Source organism: Mycteria americana, chromosome 15, assembly GCF_035582795.1.
Source record: "Mycteria americana isolate JAX WOST 10 ecotype Jacksonville Zoo and Gardens chromosome 15, USCA_MyAme_1.0, whole genome shotgun sequence".
In the NCBI taxonomy this organism is placed as follows: Eukaryota; Metazoa; Chordata; class Aves; order Ciconiiformes; family Ciconiidae; genus Mycteria; species Mycteria americana.
This window is the reverse complement of record NC_134379.1, coordinates 14,050,158-14,070,655: the sequence shown is the minus strand read 5'-3', so window position 1 is coordinate 14,070,655 and position 20,498 is coordinate 14,050,158.

Here is a 20,498-nt window from a genome sequence, read left to right as displayed (position 1 = left end):
GAAACGTCCAGCGATTGCGCCCACACGAAAGCTGCCAGCACTGAAAGCTGTACCTGGTTTTCACTGTCCCTTGGAACTGCATTCGCTGCCGCACAGACATTCGCGCTCTGCAAAAACTTTGGTTCGGAACGGGGCAAAACTGTTTATCTCTCTCTCGCAGAGCCCGGCTGCCAAATTTGAAACGTCCAGCGATTGCGCCCACACGAAAGCTGCCAGCACTGAAAGCTGTACCTGGTTTTCACTGTCCCTTGGAACTGCATTTGCTGCCGCACAGACATTCGCGCTCGGCAAAAGCTTTGGTTCGGAAAGGGGCAACAATGCCTTTGTGATTCGCACAGAGCCCGGCTGCCAAATTTGAAACGTCCAGCGATTGCGCCCACACGAAAGCTGCAAGCACTGGAAGCTGTACCTGGTTTTCACTGTCCCTTGGAACTGCATTCGCTGCCGCACAGACATTCGCGCTCAGCAAAAGCTTTGGTTCGGAAAGGGGCAACACTGTGTATCTCTCTCTCGCAGAGCCTGGCTGCAAAATTCGAAATGTCCAGCGATTGCGTCCACACGAAAGCTGCCAGCACTGAAAGCTGTACCTGGTTTTCACTGTCCCTTGGAACTGCATTCGCTGCCGCACAGACATTCGCGCTCGGCAAAAGCTTTGGTTGGTTATGGTGCAACAATGCCTTTATGACTCTCACAGAGCCCGGCTGCCAAATTTGAAACGTCCAGCGATTGCGCCCACACGAAAGCTGTCAACACTGAAAGCTGTACCTGGTTTTCACTGTCCCTTGGAACTGCATTCGCTGCTGCACAGACATTCGCGCTCAGCAAAAGCTTTGGTTCGGAAAGGGGCAACAATGCCTTTGTGAATCGCACAGAGCCCGGCTGCCAAATTTGAAACGTCCAGCGATTGCGCCCACACGAAAGCTGCCAGCACTGAAGGCTGTACCTGGTTTTCACTGTCCCTTGGAACTGCATTCGCTGCCGCACAGACATTCGCGCTCGGCAAAGGCTATGGTTCGGAAAGGGGCAACACGCTGTATGTGACACTCGCAGAACCCGGCTGCCAAATTTGAAACGTCCAGCGATTGCGCCCACACGAAAGCTGCCAGCACTGAAAGCTGTATATGGTTTTCACTGTCCCTTGGAACTGCATTCGCTGCCGCACAGACATTCGCGCTCTGCAAAAGCTTTGGTTCGGAAAGGGGCAAAACGCTGCATGTGACTCTCGCAGAGCCCGGCTGCCAAATTCGAAACGTCCAATGATTGCGCCCACACGAAAGCTGCCAGCACTGAAAGCTGTACCTGGTTTTCACTGTCCCTTGGAAGTGCATTCGCTGCCGCACAGACATTCGCGCTCGGCAAAAGCTTTGGTTCGGAAAGGGGCAACACTGTGTATCTCTCTCTCGCAGAGCCTGGCTGCCAAATTCGAAATGTCCAGCGATTGCACCCACACGAAAGCTGCCAGCACTGAAAGCTGTACCTGGTTTTCACTGTCCCTTGGAACTGCATTCGCTGCCGCACAGACATTCGCGCTCTGCAAAAGCTTTGGTTCGGAACGGGGCAACACTGTGTATCTCTCTCTCGCAGAGCCCGGCTGCCAAATTTGAAACGTCGAGCGATTGCGCCCACACGAAAGCTGCCAGCACTGAAAGCTGTACCTGGTTTTCACTGTCCCTTGGAACTGCATTCGCTGCCGCACAGACATTCACGCTCTGCAAAAACTTTGGTTCGGAACGGGGCAACACTTTGTATCTCTCTCTCGCAGAGCCCGGCTGCCAAATTTGAAACGTCCAGCGATTGCGCCCACACGAAAGCTGCCAGCACTGAAAGCTGTACCTGGTTTTCACTGTCCCTTGGAACTGCATTCGCTGCCGCACAGATATTCGCTCTCTGCAAAAGCTTTGGTTCGGAACGGGGCAACATTGTGTATCTCTCTCTCGCAGAGCCCGGCTTCCAAATTTGAAACGTCCAGCGATTGCACCCACACGAAAGCTGCCAGCACTGAAAGCTGTACCTGGTTTTCACTGTCCCTTGGAACTGCATTCGCTGCCGCACAGACATTCGCGCTCTGCAAAAACTTTGGTTCGGAACGGGGCAAAACTGTTTATCTCTCTCTCGCAGAGCCCGGCTGCCAAATTTGAAACGTCCAGCGATTGCGCCCACACGAAAGCTGCCAGCACTGAAAGCTGTACCTGGTTTTCACTGTCCCTTGGAACTGCATTCGCTGCCGCACAGACATTCACGCTCTGCAAAAACTTTGGTTCGGAACGGGGCAACACTGTGTATCTCTCTCTCGCAGAGCCCGGCTGCCAAATTTGAAACGTCCAGCGATTGCGCCCACACGAAAGCTGCCAGCACTGAAAGCTGTACCTGGTTTTCACTGTCCCTTGGAACTGCATTCGCTGCCGCACAGACATTCGCGCTCTGCAAAAACTTTGGTTCGGAACGGGGCAAAACTGTTTATCTCTCTCTCGCAGAGCCCGGCTGCCAAATTTGAAACGTCCAGCGATTGCGCCCACACGAAAGCTGCCAGCACTGAAAGCTCTACCTGGTTTTCACTGTCCCTTGGAACTGCATTCGCTGCCGCACAGACATTCGCGCTCGGCAAAAGCTATGGTTCGGAAAGGGGCAACACGCTGTATGTGACACTCGCAGAACCCGGCTGCCAAATTTGAAACGTCCAGCGATTGCGCCCACACGAAAGCTGCCAGCACTGAAAGCTGTACCTGGTTTTCACTGTCCCTTGGAACTGCATTCACTGCCGCACAGACATTCGCGCTCTGCAAAAGCTTTGGTTCGGAAAGGGGCAACACTGTGTATCTCTCTCTCGCAGAGTCTGGATGCCAAATTTGAAACGTCCAGCGATTGCGCCCACACGAAAGCTGCCAGCACTGAAAGCTGTACCTGGTTTTTACTGACCCTTGGAACTGCATTCGCTGCCGCACAGACATTCGCGCTCGGCAAAAGCTTTGGTTGGTTATGATGCAACAATGCCTTTGTGACTCGCACAGAGCCTGGCTGCCAAATTTGAAACATCCATCGATTGCGCCCACACGAAAGCTGCCAGCACTGAAAGCTGTACCTGGTTTTCACTGTCCCTTGGAAGTGCATTCGCTGCCGCACAGACATTCGCGCTCGGCAAAAGCTTTGGTTCGGTAAGGGGCAACACTGTGTATCTCTCTCTCGCAGCGTCCGGATGCCAAATTCCAAACGTCCAGCGATTGCGCCCACTCGAAATCTGCCAGCACTGAAAGCTGTACCTGGTTTTCACTGTCCCTTGGAACTGCATTCGCTGCCGCACAGACATTCGCGCTCGGCAAAAGCTTTGGTTGGTTATGGTGCAACAATGCCTTTATGACTCTCACAGAGCCCGGCTGCCAAATTTGAAACGTCCAGCGATTGCGCCCACACGAAAGCTGTCAACACTGAAAGCTGTACCTGGTTTTCACTGTCCCTTGGAACTGCATTCGCTGCTGCACAGACATTCGCGCTCAGCAAAAGCTTTGGTTCGGAAAGGGGCAACAATGCCTTTGTGAATCGCACAGAGCCCGGCTGCCAAATTTGAAACGTCCAGCGATTGCGCCCACACGAAAGCTGCCAGCACTGAAGGCTGTACTTGGTTTTCACTGTCCCTTGGAACTGCATTCGCTGCCGCACAGACATTCGCGCTCGGCAAAGGCTATGGTTCGGAAAGGGGCAACACGCTGTATGTGACACTCGCAGAACCCGGCTGCCAAATTTGAAACGTCCAGCGATTGCGCCCACACGAAAGCTGCCAGCACTGAAAGCTGTATATGGTTTTCACTGTCCCTTGGAACTGCATTCGCTGCCGCACAGACATTCGCGCTCGGCAAAAACTTTGTTTGGTTATGATGTAACAATGCCTTTGTGACTCTAGCAGAGCCTGGCTGCCACCTTTGAAACATCCAGCGACTGCGCGCACACAAAAGCTGCCAGCACTGAAAGCTGTACCTGGTTTTCACTGTCCCTTGGAACTGCATTCGCTGCCGCACAGACATTCGCGCTCGGCAAAAGCTTTGGTTGGTTGTGATGCAACAATTGCTTTGTGACTCTCACAGAGCCTTGCTGCCAAATTTGAAACGTCCAGCGATTGCGCCCACACGAAAGCTGCCAGCACTGAAAGCTGTACCTGGTTTTCACTGTCCCGTGAAACTGCATTCACTGCCGCACAGACATTCGCGCTCTGCAAAAGCTTTGGTTCGGAAAGGGGCAAAACGCTGTATGTGACTCTCGCAGAGCCCGGCTGCCAAATTCGAAACGTCCAATGATTGCGCCCACACGAAAGCTGCCAGCACTGAAAGCTGTACCTGGTTTTCACTGTCCCTTGGAAGTGCATTCGCTGCCGCACAGACATTCGCGCTCGGCAAAAGCTTTGGTTCGGAAAGGGGCAACACTGTGTATCTCTCTCTCGCAGAGCCTGCCTGCCAAATTCGAAATGTCCAGCGATTGCACCCACACGAAAGCTGCCAGCACTGAAAGCTGTACCTGGTTTTCACTGTCCCTTGGAACTGCATTCGCTGCCGCACAGACATTCGCGCTCTGCAAAAGCTTTGGTTCGGAACGGGGCAACACTGTGTATCTCTCTCTCGCAGAGTCTGGATGCCAAATTCCAAACGTCCAGCGATTGCGCCCACACGAAAGCTGCCAGCACTGAAAGCTGTACCTGGTTTTTACTGACCCTTGGAACTGCATTCGCTGCCGCACAGACATTCGCGCTCGGCAAAAGCTTTGGTTGGTTATGATGCAACAATGCCTTTGTGACTCGCACAGAGCCTGGCTGCCAAATTTGAAACATCCATCGATTGCGCCCACACGAAAGCTGCCAGCACTGAAAGCTGTACCTGGTTTTCACTGTCCCTTGGAAGTGCATTCGCTGCCGCACAGACATTCGCGCTCGGCAAAAGCTTTGGTTCGGAAAGGGGCAACACTGTGTATCTCTCTCTCGCAGCGTCCGGATGCCAAATTCCAAACGTCCAGCGATTGCGCCCACTCGAAATCTGCCAGCACTGAAAGCTGTACCTGGTTTTCACTGTCCCTTGGAACTGCATTCACTGCTGCACAGACATTTGCGCCCTACAAAAGCTTTGGTTCGGAAAGGGGCAAAACGCTGTATGCGACTCTCGCAGAGCCCGGCTTCCAAATTTGAAACGTCCAGCGATTGCGCCCACACGAAAGCTGCCAGCACTGAAAGCTGTATATGGTTTTCACTGTCCCTTGGAACTGCATTCGCTGCCGCACAGACATTCGCGCTCGGCAAAAACTTTGTTTGGTTATGATGTAACAATGCCTTTGTGACTCTAGCAGAGCCTGGCTGCCACCTTTGAAACATCCAGCGACTGCGCGCACACAAAAGCTGCCAGCACTGAAAGCTGTACCTGGTTTTCACTGTCCCTTGAAACTGCATTCGCTGCCGCACAGACATTCGCGCTCGGCAAAAGCTTTGGTTGGTTGTGATGCAACAATGGCTTTGTGACTCTCACAGAGCCTTGCTGCCAAATTTGAAACGTCCAGCGATTGCGCCCACACGAAAGCTGCCAGCACTGAAAGCTGTACCTGGTTTTCACTGTCCCGTGAAACTGCATTCACTGCCGCACAGACATTCACGCTCTGCAAAAGCTTTGGTTCGGAAAGGGGCAAAACGCTGTATGTGACTCTCGCAGAGCCCGGCTGCCAAATTCGAAACGTCCAATGATTGCGCCCACACGAAAGCTGCCAGCACTGAAAGCTCTACCTGGTTTTCACTGTCCCTTGGAACTGCATTCGCTGCCGCACAGACATTCGCGCTCGGCAAAAGCTTTGGTTCGGAAAGGGGCAACACTGTGTATCTCTCTCTCGCAGAGCCTGGCTGCCAAATTCGAAATGTCCAGCGATTGCACCCACACGAAAGCTGCCAGCACTGAAAGCTGTACCTGGTTTTCACTGTCCCTTGGAACTGCATTCGCTGCCGCACAGACATTCGCGCTCTGCAAAAGCTTTGGTTTGGAACGGGGCAACACTGTGTATCTCTCTCTCGCAGAGCCCGGCTGCCAAATTTGAAACGTCGAGCGATTGCGCCCACACGAAAGCTGCCAGCACTGAAAGCTGTACCTGGTTTTCACTGTCCCTTGGAACTGCATTCGCTGCCGCACAGACATTCACGCTCTGCAAAAACTTTGGTTCGGAACGGGGCAACACTGTGTATCTCTCTCTCGCAGAGCCCGGCTGCCAAATTTGAAACGTCCAGCGATTGCGCCCACACGAAAGCTGCCAGCACTGAAAGCTGTACCTGGTTTTCACTGTCCCTTGGAACTGCATTCGCTGCCGCACAGACATTCGCGCTCGGCAAAAGCTTTGGTTCGGAACGGGGCAACACTGTGTATCTCTCTCTCGCAGAGCCCGGCTGCCAAATTTGAAACGTCCAGCGATTGCGCCCACACGAAAGCTGCCAGCACTGAAAGCTGTACCTGGTTTTCACTGTCCCTTGGAACTGCATTCGCTGCCGCACAGACATTCGCGCTCTGCAAAAACTTTGGTTCGGAACGGGGCAAAACTGTTTATCTATCTCTCGCAGAGCCCGGCTGCCAAATTTGAAACGTCCAGCGATTGCGCCCACACGAAAGCTGCCAGCACTGAAAGCTCTACCTGGTTTTCACTGTCCCTTGGAACTGCATTCGCTGCCGCACAGACATTCACGCTCTGCAAAAACTTTGGTTCGGAACGGGGCAACACTGTGTATCACTCTCTCGCAGAGCCCGGCTGCCAAATTTGAAACATCCAGCGATTGCGCCCACACGAAAGCTGCCAGCACTGAAAGCTGTACCTGGTTTTCACTGTCCCTTGGAACTGCATTCGCTGCCGCACAGACATTCGCTCTCTGCAAAAGCTTTGGTTCGGAACGGTGCAACACTGTGTATCTCTCTCTCGCAGAGCCCGGCTGCCAAATTTGAAACGTCCAGCGATTGCGCCCACACGAAAGCTGCCAGCACTGAAAGCTGTACCTGGTTTTCACTGTCCCTTGGAACTGCATTCGCTGCCGCACAGACATTCGCGCTCTGCAAAAACTTTGGTTCGGAACGGGGCAAAACTTTTTATCTCTCTCTCGCAGAGCCCGGCTGCCAAATTTGAAACGTCCAGCGATTGCGCCCACACGAAAGCTGCCAGCACTGAAAGCTCTACCTGGTTTTCACTGTCCCTTGGAACTGCATTCGCTGCCGCACAGACATTCGCGCTCGGCAAAAGCTTTGGTTGGTTATGATGCAACAATGCCTTTGTGACTCGCACAGAGCCTGGCTGCCAAATTTGAAACATCCATCGATTGCGCCCACACGAAAACTGCCAGCACTGAAAGCTGTACCTGGTTTTCAATGTCCCTTGGAACTGCATTCGCTGGCGCACAGACATTCGCGCTCGGCAAAAGCTTTGGTTCGGAAAGGGGCAACACTGTGTATCTCTCTCTCGCAGAGTCCGGATGCTAAATTCCAAACGTCCAGCGATTGCGCCCACTCGAAATCTGCCAGCACTGAAAGCTGTACCTGGTTTTCACTGTCCCTTGGAACTGCATTCACTGCTGCACAGACATTTGCGCCCTACAAAAGCTTTGGTTCGGAAAGGGGCAAAACGCTGTATGCGACTCTCGCAGAGCCCGGCTTCCAAATTTGAAACGTCCAGCGATTGCGCCCACACGAAAGCTGCCAGCACTGAAAGCTGTACCTGGTTTTCACTGTCCCTTGGAACTGCATTCGCTGCCGCACAGACATTCGCGCTCTGCAAAAACTTTGGTTCGGAACGGGGCAAAACTGTTTATCTATCTCTCGCAGAGCCCGGCTGCTAAATTTGAAACGTCCAGCGATTGCGCCCACACGAAAGCTGCCAGCACTGAAAGCTCTACCTGGTTTTCACTGTCCCTTGGAACTGCATTCGCTGCCGCACAGACATTCACGCTCTGCAAAAACTTTGGTTCGGAACGGGGCAACACTGTGTATCACTCTCTCGCAGAGCCCGGCTGCCAAATTTGAAACATCCAGCGATTGCGCCCACACGAAAGCTGCCAGCACTGAAAGCTGTACCTGGTTTTCACTGTCCCTTGGAACTGCATTCGCTGCCGCACAGACATTCGCTCTCTGCAAAAGCTTTGGTTCGGAACGGTGCAACACTGTGTATCTCTCTCTCGCAGAGCCCGGCTGCCAAATTTGAAACGTCCAGCGATTGCGCCCACACGAAAGCTGCCAGCACTGAAAGCTGTACCTGGTTTTCACTGTCCCTTGGAACTGCATTCGCTGCCGCACAGACATTCGCGCTCTGCAAAAACTTTGGTTCGGAACGGGGCAAAACTTTTTATCTCTCTCTCACAGTGCCCGGCTGCCAAATTTGAAACGTCCAGCGATTGCGCCCACACGAAAGCTGCCAGCACTGAAAGCTCTACCTGGTTTTCACTGTCCCTTGGAACTGCATTTGCTGCCGCACAGACATTCGCGCTCGGCAAAAGCTTTGGTTGGTTATGATGCAACAATGCCTTTGTGATTCGCACAGAGCCCGGCTGCCAAATTTGAAACGTCCAGCGATTGCGCCCACACGAAAGCTGCCAGCACTGGAAGCTGTACCTGGTTTTCACTGTCCCTTGGAACTGCATTCGCTGCCGCACAGACATTCGCGCTCAGCAAAAGCTTTGGTTCGGAAAGGGGCAACACTGTGTATCTCTCTCTCGCAGAGCCTGGCTGCAAAATTCGAAATGTCCAGCGATTGCGTCCACACGAAAGCTGCCAGCACTGAAAGCTGTACCTGGTTTTCACTGTCCCTTGGAACTGCATTCGCTGCCGCACAGACATTCGCGCTCGGCAAAAGCTTTGGTTGGTTATGGTGCAACAATGCCTTTATGACTCTCACAGAGCCCGGCTGCCAAATTTGAAACGTCCAGCGATTGCGCCCACACGAAAGCTGTCAACACTGAAAGCTGTACCTGGTTTTCACTGTCCCTTGGAACTGCATTCGCTGCTGCACAGACATTCGCGCTCAGCAAAAGCTTTGGTTCGGAAAGGGGCAACAATGCCTTTGTGAATCGCACAGAGCCCGGCTGCCAAATTTGAAACGTCCAGCGATTGCGCCCACACGAAAGCTGCCAGCACTGAAGGCTGTACTTGGTTTTCACTGTCCCTTGGAACTGCATTCGCTGCCGCACAGACATTCGCGCTCGGCAAAGGCTATGGTTCGGAAAGGGGCAACACGCTGTATGTGACACTCGCAGAACCCGGCTGCCAAATTTGAAACGTCCAGCGATTGCGCCCACACGAAAGCTGCCAGCACTGAAAGCTGTATATGGTTTTCACTGTCCCTTGGAACTGCATTCGCTGCCGCACAGACATTCGCGCTCGGCAAAAACTTTGTTTGGTTATGATGTAACAATGCCTTTGTGACTCTAGCAGAGCCTGGCTGCCACCTTTGAAACATCCAGCGACTGCGCGCACACAAAAGCTGCCAGCACTGAAAGCTGTACCTGGTTTTCACTGTCCCTTGGAACTGCATTCGCTGCCGCACAGACATTCGCGCTCGGCAAAAGCTTTGGTTGGTTGTGATGCAACAATTGCTTTGTGACTCTCACAGAGCCTTGCTGCCAAATTTGAAACGTCCAGCGATTGCGCCCACACGAAAGCTGCCAGCACTGAAAGCTGTACCTGGTTTTCACTGTCCCTTGGAACTGCATTCGCTGCCGCACAGACATTCGCGCTCTGCAAAAACTTTGGTTCGGAACGGGGCAAAACTGTTTATCTCTCTCTCGCAGAGCCCGGCTGCCAAATTTGAAACGTCCAGCGATTGCGCCCACACGAAAGCTGCCAGCACTGAAAGCTGTACCTGGTTTTCACTGTCCCTTGGAACTGCATTCGCTGCCGCACAGACATTCACGCTCTGCAAAAACTTTGGTTCGGAACGGGGCAACACTGTGTATCTCTCTCTCGCAGAGCCCGGCTGCCAAATTTGAAACGTCCATCGATTGCGCCCACACGAAAGCTGCCAGCACTGAAAGCTGTACCTGGTTTTCACTGTCCCTTGGAACTGCATTCGCTGCCGCACAGACATTCGCGCTCTGCAAAAACTTTGGTTCGGAACGGGGCAAAACTGTTTATCTCTCTCTCGCAGAGCCCGGCTGCCAAATTTGAAACGTCCAGCGATTGCGCCCACACGAAAGCTGCCAGCACTGAAAGCTCTACCTGGTTTTCACTGTCCCTTGGAACTGCATTCGCTGCCGCACAGACATTCGCGCTCGGCAAAAGCTATGGTTCGGAAAGGGGCAACACGCTGTATGTGACACTCGCAGAACCCGGCTGCCAAATTTGAAACGTCCAGCGATTGCGCCCACACGAAAGCTGCCAGCACTGAAAGCTGTACCTGGTTTTCACTGTCCCTTGGAACTGCATTCACTGCCGCACAGACATTCGCGCTCTGCAAAAGCTTTGGTTCGGAAAGGGGCAACACTGTGTATCTCTCTCTCGCAGAGTCTGGATGCCAAATTCCAAACGTCCAGCGATTGCGCCCACACGAAAGCTGCCAGCACTGAAAGCTGTACCTGGTTTTTACTGACCCTTGGAACTGCATTCGCTGCCGCACAGACATTCGCGCTCGGCAAAAGCTTTGGTTGGTTATGATGCAACAATGCCTTTGTGACTCGCACAGAGCCTGGCTGCCAAATTTGAAACATCCATCGATTGCGCCCACACGAAAGCTGCCAGCACTGAAAGCTGTACCTGGTTTTCACTGTCCCTTGGAAGTGCATTCGCTGCCGCACAGACATTCGCGCTCGGCAAAAGCTTTGGTTCGGAAAGGGGCAACACTGTGTATCTCTCTCTCGCAGCGTCCGGATGCCAAATTCCAAACGTCCAGCGATTGCGCCCACTCGAAATCTGCCAGCACTGAAAGCTGTACCTGGTTTTCACTGTCCCTTGGAACTGCATTCACTGCTGCACAGACATTTGCGCCCTACAAAAGCTTTGGTTCGGAAAGGGGCAAAACGCTGTATGCGACTCTCGCAGAGCCCGGCTTCCAAATTTGAAACGTCCAGCGATTGCGCCCACACGAAAGCTGCCAGCACTGAAAGCTGTATATGGTTTTCACTGTCCCTTGGAACTGCATTCGCTGCCGCACAGACATTCGCGCTCGGCAAAAACTTTGTTTGGTTATGATGTAACAATGCCTTTGTGACTCTAGCAGAGCCTGGCTGCCACCTTTGAAACATCCAGCGACTGCGCGCACACAAAAGCTGCCAGCACTGAAAGCTGTACCTGGTTTTCACTGTCCCTTGAAACTGCATTCGCTGCCGCACAGACATTCGCGCTCGGCAAAAGCTTTGGTTGGTTGTGATGCAACAATGGCTTTGTGACTCTCACAGAGCCTTGCTGCCAAATTTGAAACGTCCAGCGATTGCGCCCACACGAAAGCTGCCAGCACTGAAAGCTGTACCTGGTTTTCACTGTCCCGTGAAACTGCATTCACTGCCGCACAGACATTCGCGCTCTGCAAAAGCTTTGGTTCGGAAAGGGGCAAAACGCTGTATGTGACTCTCGCAGAGCCCGGCTGCCAAATTCGAAACGTCCAATGATTGCGCCCACACGAAAGCTGCCAGCACTGAAAGCTGTACCTGGTTTTCACTGTCCCTTGGAAGTGCATTCGCTGCCGCACAGACATTCGCGCTCGGCAAAAGCTTTGGTTCGGAAAGGGGCAACACTGTGTATCTCTCTCTCGCAGAGCCTGGCTGCCAAATTCGAAATGTCCAGCGATTGCACCCACACGAAAGCTGCCAGCACTGAAAGCTGTACCTGGTTTTCACTGTCCCTTGGAACTGCATTCGCTGCCGCACAGACATTCGCGCTCTGCAAAAGCTTTGGTTTGGAACGGGGCAACACTGTGTATCTCTCTCTCGCAGAGCCCGGCTGCCAAATTTGAAACGTCGAGCGATTGCGCCCACACGAAAGCTGCCAGCACTGAAAGCTGTACCTGGTTTTCACTGTCCCTTGGAACTGCATTCGCTGCCGCACAGACATTCGCGCTCTGCAAAAACTTTGGTTCGGAACGGGGCAAAACTGTTTATCTATCTCTCGCAGAGCCCGGCTGCTAAATTTGAAACGTCCAGCGATTGCGCCCACACGAAAGCTGCCAGCACTGAAAGCTCTACCTGGTTTTCACTGTCCCTTGGAACTGCATTCGCTGCCGCACAGACATTCACGCTCTGCAAAAACTTTGGTTCGGAACGGGGCAACACTGTGTATCACTCTCTCGCAGAGCCCGGCTGCCAAATTTGAAACATCCAGCGATTGCGCCCACACGAAAGCTGCCAGCACTGAAAGCTGTACCTGGTTTTCACTGTCCCTTGGAACTGCATTCGCTGCCGCACAGACATTCGCTCTCTGCAAAAGCTTTGGTTCGGAACGGTGCAACACTGTGTATCTCTCTCTCGCAGAGCCCGGCTGCCAAATTTGAAACGTCCAGCGATTGCGCCCACACGAAAGCTGCCAGCACTGAAAGCTGTACCTGGTTTTCACTGTCCCTTGGAACTGCATTCGCTGCCGCACAGACATTCGCGCTCTGCAAAAACTTTGGTTCGGAACGGGGCAAAACTTTTTATCTCTCTCTCACAGTGCCCGGCTGCCAAATTTGAAAGGTCCAGCGATTGCGCCCACACGAAAGCTGCCAGCACTGAAAGCTCTACCTGGTTTTCACTGTCCCTTGGAACTGCATTCGCTGCCGCACAGACATTCGCGCTCGGCAAAAGCTTTGGTTGGTTATGATGCAACAATGCCTTTGTGACTCGCACAGAGCCTGGCTGCCAAATTTGAAACATCCATCGATTGTGCCCACACGAAAGCTGCCAGCACTGAAAGCTGTACCTGGTTTTCACTGTCCCTTGGAACTGCATTCGCTGCCGCACAGACATTCGCGCTCAGCAAAAGCTTTGGTTCGGAAAGGGGCAACACTGTGTATCTCTCTCTCGCAGAGCCTGGCTGCAAAATTCGAAATGTCCAGCGATTGCGTCCACACGAAAGCTGCCAGCACTGAAAGCTGTACCTGGTTTTCACTGTCCCTTGGAACTGCATTCGCTGCCGCACAGACATTCGCGCTCGGCAAAAGCTTTGGTTGGTTATGGTGCAACAATGCCTTTATGACTCTCACAGAGCCCGGCTGCCAAATTTGAAACGTCCAGCGATTGCGCCCACACGAAAGCTGTCAACACTGAAAGCTGTACCTGGTTTTCACTGTCCCTTGGAACTGCATTCGCTGCTGCACAGACATTCGCGCTCAGCAAAAGCTTTGGTTCGGAAAGGGGCAACAATGCCTTTGTGAATCGCACAGAGCCCGGCTGCCAAATTTGAAACGTCCAGCGATTGCGCCCACACGAAAGCTGCCAGCACTGAAGGCTGTACTTGGTTTTCACTGTCCCTTGGAACTGCATTCGCTGCCGCACAGACATTCGCGCTCGGCAAAGGCTATGGTTCGGAAAGGGGCAACACGCTGTATGTGACACTCGCAGAACCCGGCTGCCAAATTTGAAACGTCCAGCGATTGCGCCCACACGAAAGCTGCCAGCACTGAAAGCTGTATATGGTTTTCACTGTCCCTTGGAACTGCATTCGCTGCCGCACAGACATTCGCGCTCGGCAAAAACTTTGTTTGGTTATGATGTAACAATGCCTTTGTGACTCTAGCAGAGCCTGGCTGCCACCTTTGAAACATCCAGCGACTGCGCGCACACAAAAGCTGCCAGCACTGAAAGCTGTACCTGGTTTTCACTGTCCCTTGGAACTGCATTCGCTGCCGCACAGACATTCGCGCTCGGCAAAAGCTTTGGTTGGTTGTGATGCAACAATTGCTTTGTGACTCTCACAGAGCCTTGCTGCCAAATTTGAAACGTCCAGCGATTGCGCCCACACGAAAGCTGCCAGCACTGAAAGCTGTACCTGGTTTTCACTGTCCCTTGGAACTGCATTCGCTGCCGCACAGACATTCGCGCTCTGCAAAAACTTTGGTTCGGAACGGGGCAAAACTGTTTATCTCTCTCTCGCAGAGCCCGGCTGCCAAATTTGAAACGTCCAGCGATTGCGCCCACACGAAAGCTGCCAGCACTGAAAGCTGTACCTGGTTTTCACTGTCCCTTGGAACTGCATTCGCTGCCGCACAGACATTCGCGCTCGGCAAAAGCTTTGGTTGGTTGTGATGCAACAATTGCTTTGTGACTCTCACAGAGCCTTGCTGCCAAATTTGAAACGTCCAGCGATTGCGCCCACACGAAAGCTGCCAGCACTGAAAGCTGTACCTGGTTTTCACTGTCCCTTGGAACTGCATTCGCTGCCGCACAGACATTCGCGCTCTGCAAAAACTTTGGTTCGGAACGGGGCAAAACTGTTTATCTCTCTCTCGCAGAGCCCGGCTGCCAAATTTGAAACGTCCAGCGATTGCGCCCACACGAAAGCTGCCAGCACTGAAAGCTGTACCTGGTTTTCACTGTCCCTTGGAACTGCATTCGCTGCCGCACAGACATTCGCGCTCTGCAAAAACTTTGGTTCGGAACGGGGCAAAACTGTTTATCTCTCTCTCGCAGAGCCCGGCTGCCAAATTTGAAACGTCCATCGATTGCGCCCACACGAAAGCTGCCAGCACTGAAAGCTGTACCTGGTTTTCACTGTCCCTTGGAACTGCATTCGCTGCCGCACAGACATTCGCGCTCTGCAAAAACTTTGGTTCGGAACGGGGCAAAACTGTTTATCTCTCTCTCGCAGAGCCCGGCTGCCAAATTTGAAACGTCCAGCGATTGCGCCCACACGAAAGCTGCCAGCACTGAAAGCTCTACCTGGTTTTCACTGTCCCTTGGAACTGCATTCGCTGCCGCACAGACATTCGCGCTCGGCAAAAGCTATGGTTCGGAAAGGGGCAACACGCTGTATGTGACACTCGCAGAACCCGGCTGCCAAATTTGAAACGTCCAGCGATTGCGCCCACACGAAAGCTGCCAGCACTGAAAGCTGTACCTGGTTTTCACTGTCCCTTGGAACTGCATTCACTGCCGCACAGACATTCGCGCTCTGCAAAAGCTTTGGTTCGGAAAGGGGCAACACTGTGTATCTCTCTCTCGCAGAGTCTGGATGCCAAATTCCAAACGTCCAGCGATTGCGCCCACACGAAAGCTGCCAGCACTGAAAGCTGTACCTGGTTTTTACTGACCCTTGGAACTGCATTCGCTGCCGCACAGACATTCGCGCTCGGCAAAAGCTTTGGTTGGTTATGATGCAACAATGCCTTTGTGACTCGCACAGAGCCTGGCTGCCAAATTTGAAACATCCATCGATTGCGCCCACACGAAAGCTGCCAGCACTGAAAGCTGTACCTGGTTTTCACTGTCCCTTGGAAGTGCATTCGCTGCCGCACAGACATTCGCGCTCGGCAAAAGCTTTGGTTCGGAAAGGGGCAACACTGTGTATCTCTCTCTCGCAGCGTCCGGATGCCAAATTCCAAACGTCCAGCGATTGCGCCCACTCGAAATCTGCCAGCACTGAAAGCTGTACCTGGTTTTCACTGTCCCTTGGAACTGCATTCACTGCTGCACAGACATTTGCGCCCTACAAAAGCTTTGGTTCGGAAAGGGGCAAAACGCTGTATGCGACTCTCGCAGAGCCCGGCTTCCAAATTTGAAACGTCCAGCGATTGCGCCCACACGAAAGCTGCCAGCACTGAAAGCTGTATATGGTTTTCACTGTCCCTTGGAACTGCATTCGCTGCCGCACAGACATTCGCGCTCGGCAAAAACTTTGTTTGGTTATGATGTAACAATGCCTTTGTGACTCTAGCAGAGCCTGGCTGCCACCTTTGAAACATCCAGCGACTGCGCGCACACAAAAGCTGCCAGCACTGAAAGCTGTACCTGGTTTTCACTGTCCCTTGAAACTGCATTCGCTGCCGCACAGACATTCGCGCTCGGCAAAAGCTTTGGTTGGTTGTGATGCAACAATGGCTTTGTGACTCTCACAGAGCCTTGCTGCCAAATTTGAAACGTCCAGCGATTGCGCCCACACGAAAGCTGCCAGCACTGAAAGCTGTACCTGGTTTTCACTGTCCCGTGAAACTGCATTCACTGCCGCACAGACATTCGCGCTCTGCAAAAGCTTTGGTTCGGAAAGGGGCAAAACGCTGTATGTGACTCTCGCAGAGCCCGGCTGCCAAATTCGAAACGTCCAATGATTGCGCCCACACGAAAGCTGCCAGCACTGAAAGCTGTACCTGGTTTTCACTGTCCCTTGGAAGTGCATTCGCTGCCGCACAGACATTCGCGCTCGGCAAAAGCTTTGGTTCGGAAAGGGGCAACACTGTGTATCTCTCTCTCGCAGAGCCTGGCTGCCAAATTCGAAATGTCCAGCGATTGCACCCACACGAAAGCTGCCAGCACTGAAAGCTGTACCTGGTTTTCACTGTCCCTTGGAACTGCATTCGCTGCCGCACAGACATTCGCGCTCTGCAAAAGCTTTGGTTTGGAACGGGGCAACACTGTGTATCTCTCTCTCGCAGAGCCCGGCTGCCAAATTTGAAACGTCGAGCGATTGCGCCCACACGAAAGCTGCCAGCACTGAAAGCTGTACCTGGTTTTCACTGTCCCTTGGAACTGCATTCGCTGCCGCACAGACATTCGCGCTCTGCAAAAACTTTGGTTCGGAACGGGGCAAAACTGTTTATCTATCTCTCGCAGAGCCCGGCTGCTAAATTTGAAACGTCCAGCGATTGCGCCCACACGAAAGCTGCCAGCACTGAAAGCTCTACCTGGTTTTCACTGTCCCTTGGAACTGCATTCGCTGCCGCACAGACATTCACGCTCTGCAAAAACTTTGGTTCGGAACGGGGCAACACTGTGTATCACTCTCTCGCAGAGCCCGGCTGCCAAATTTGAAACATCCAGCGATTGCGCCCACACGAAAGCTGCCAGCACTGAAAGCTGTACCTGGTTTTCACTGTCCCTTGGAACTGCATTCGCTGCCGCACAGACATTCGCTCTCTGCAAAAGCTTTGGTTCGGAACGGTGCAACACTGTGTATCTCTCTCTCGCAGAGCCCGGCTGCCAAATTTGAAACGTCCAGCGATTGCGCCCACACGAAAGCTGCCAGCACTGAAAGCTGTACCTGGTTTTCACTGTCCCTTGGAACTGCATTCGCTGCCGCACAGACATTCGCGCTCTGCAAAAACTTTGGTTCGGAACGGGGCAAAACTTTTTATCTCTCTCTCACAGTGCCCGGCTGCCAAATTTGAAAGGTCCAGCGATTGCGCCCACACGAAAGCTGCCAGCACTGAAAGCTCTACCTGGTTTTCACTGTCCCTTGGAACTGCATTCGCTGCCGCACAGACATTCGCGCTCGGCAAAAGCTTTGGTTGGTTATGATGCAACAATGCCTTTGTGACTCGCACAGAGCCTGGCTGCCAAATTTGAAACATCCATCGATTGTGCCCACACGAAAGCTGCCAGCACTGAAAGCTGTACCTGGTTTTCACTGTCCCTTGGAAGTGCATTCGCTGCCGCACAGACATTCGCGCTCGGCAAAAGCTTTGGTTCGGAAAGGGGCAACACTGTGTATCTCTCTCTCGCAGCGTCCGGATGCCAAATTCCAAACGTCCAGCGATTGCGCCCACTCGAAATCTGCCAGCACTGAAAGCTGTACCTGGTTTTCACTGTCCCTTGGAACTGCATTCACTGCTGCACAGACATTTGCGCCCTACAAAAGCTTTGGTTCGGAAAGGGGCAAAACGCTGTATGCGACTCTCGCAGAGCCCGGCTTCCAAATTTGAAACGTCCAGCGATTGCGCCCACACGAAAGCTGCCAGCACTGAAAGCTGTATATGGTTTTCACTGTCCCTTGGAACTGCATTCGCTGCCGCACAGACATTCGCGCTCGGCAAAAACTTTGTTTGGTTATGATGTAACAATGCCTTTGTGACTCTAGCAGAGCCTGGCTGCCACCTTTGAAACATCCAGCGACTGCGCGCACACAAAAGCTGCCAGCACTGAAAGCTGTACCTGGTTTTCACTGTCCCTTGAAACTGCATTCGCTGCCGCACAGACATTCGCGCTCGGCAAAAGCTTTGGTTGGTTGTGATGCAACAATGGCTTTGTGACTCTCACAGAGCCTTGCTGCCAAATTTGAAACGTCCAGCGATTGCGCCCACACGAAAGCTGCCAGCACTGAAAGCTGTACCTGGTTTTCACTGTCCCGTGAAACTGCATTCACTGCCGCACAGACATTCGCGCTCTGCAAAAGCTTTGGTTCGGAAAGGGGCAAAACGCTGTATGTGACTCTCGCAGAGCCCGGCTGCCAAATTCGAAACGTCCAATGATTGCGCCCACACGAAAGCTGCCAGCACTGAAAGCTCTACCTGGTTTTCACTGTCCCTTGGAACTGCATTCGCTGCCGCACAGACATTCGCGCTCGGCAAAAGCTTTGGTTCGGAAAGGGGCAACACTGTGTATCTCTCTCTCGCAGAGCCTGGCTGCCAAATTCGAAATGTCCAGCGATTGCACCCACACGAAAGCTGCCAGCACTGAAAGCTGTACCTGGTTTTCACTGTCCCTTGGAACTGCATTCGCTGCCGCACAGACATTCGCGCTCTGCAAAAGCTTTGGTTTGGAACGGGGCAACACTGTGTATCTCTCTCTCGCAGAGCCCGGCTGCCAAATTTGAAACGTCGAGCGATTGCGCCCACACGAAAGCTGCCAGCACTGAAAGCTGTACCTGGTTTTCACTGTCCCTTGGAACTGCATTCGCTGCCGCACAGACATTCGCGCTCTGCAAAAACTTTGGTTCGGAAAGGGGCAAAACTGTTTATCTATCTCTCGCAGAGCCCGGCTGCCAAATTTGAAACGTCCAGCGATTGCGCCCACACGAAAGCTGCCAGCACTGAAAGCTCTACCTGGTTTTCACTGTCCCTTGGAACTGCATTCGCTGCCGCAGAGACATTCACGCTCTGCAAAAACTTTGGTTCGGAACGGGGCAACACTGTGTATCACTCTCTCGCAGAGTCCGGCTGCCAAATTTGAAACATCCAGCGATTGCGCCCACACGAAAGCTGCCAGCACTGAAAGCTGTACCTGGTTTTCACTGTCCCTTGGAACTGCATTCGCTGCCGCACAGACATTCGCTCTCTGCAAAAGCTTTGGTTCGGAACGGTGCAACACTGTGTATCTCTCTCTCGCAGAGCCCGGCTGCCAAATTTGAAACGTCCAGCGATTGCGCCCACACGAAAGCTGCCAGCACTGAAAGCTGTACCTGGTTTTCACTGTCCCTTGGAACTGCATTCGCTGCCGCACAGACATTCGCGCTCTGCAAAAACTTTGGTTCGGAACGGGGCAAAACTTTTTATCTCTCTCTCACAGTGCCCGGCTGCCAAATTTGAAACGTCCAGCGATTGCGCCCACACGAAAGCTGCCAGCACTGAAAGCTCTACCTGGTTTTCACTGTCCCTTGGAACTGCATTCGCTGCCGCACAGACATTCGCGCTCGGCAAAAGCTTTGGTTGGTTATGATGCAACAATGCCTTTGTGACTCGCACAGAGCCTGGCTGCCAAATTTGAAAAATCCATCGATTGCGCCCACACGAAAACTGCCAGCACTGAAAGCTGTACCTGGTTTTCAATGTCCCTTGGAACTGCATTCGCTGGCGCACAGACATTCGCGCTCGGCAAAAGCTTTGGTTCGGAAAGGGGCAACACTGTATATCTCTCTCTCGCAGAGTCCGGATGCTAAATTCCAAACGTCCAGCGATTGCGCCCACTCGAAATCTGCCAGCACTGAAAGCTGTACCTGGTTTTCACTGTCCCTTGGAACTGCATTCACTGCTGCACAGACATTTGCGCCCTACAAAAGCTTTGGTTCGGAAAGGGGCAAAACGCTGTATGCGACTCTCGCAGAGCCCGGCTTCCAAATTTGAAACGTCCAGCGATTGCGCCCACACGAAAGCTGCCAGCACTGAAAGCTGTATATGGTTTTCACTGTCCCTTGGAACTGCATTCGCTGCCGCACAGACATTCGCGCTCGGCAAAAACTTTGTTTGGTTATGATGTAACAATGCCTTTGTGACTCTAGCAGAGCCTGGCTGCCACCTTTGAAACATCCAGCGACTGCGCGCACACAAAAGCTGCCAGCACTGAAAGCTGTACCTGGTTTTCACTGTCCCTTGGAACTGCATTCGCTGCCGCACAGACATTCACGCTCTGCAAAAACTTTGGTTCGGAACGGGGCAACACTGTGTATCTCTCTCTCGCAGAGCCCGGCTGCCAAATTTGAAACGTCCAGCGATTGCGCCCACACGAAAGCTGCCAGCACTGAAAGCTGTACCTGGTTTTCACTGTCCCTTGGAACTGCATTCGCTGCCGCACAGACATTCGCGCTCGGCAAAAGCTTTGGTTCGGAACGGGGCAACACTGTGTATCTCTCTCTCGCAGAGCCCGGCTGCCAAATTTGAAACGTCCAGCGATTGCGCCCACACGA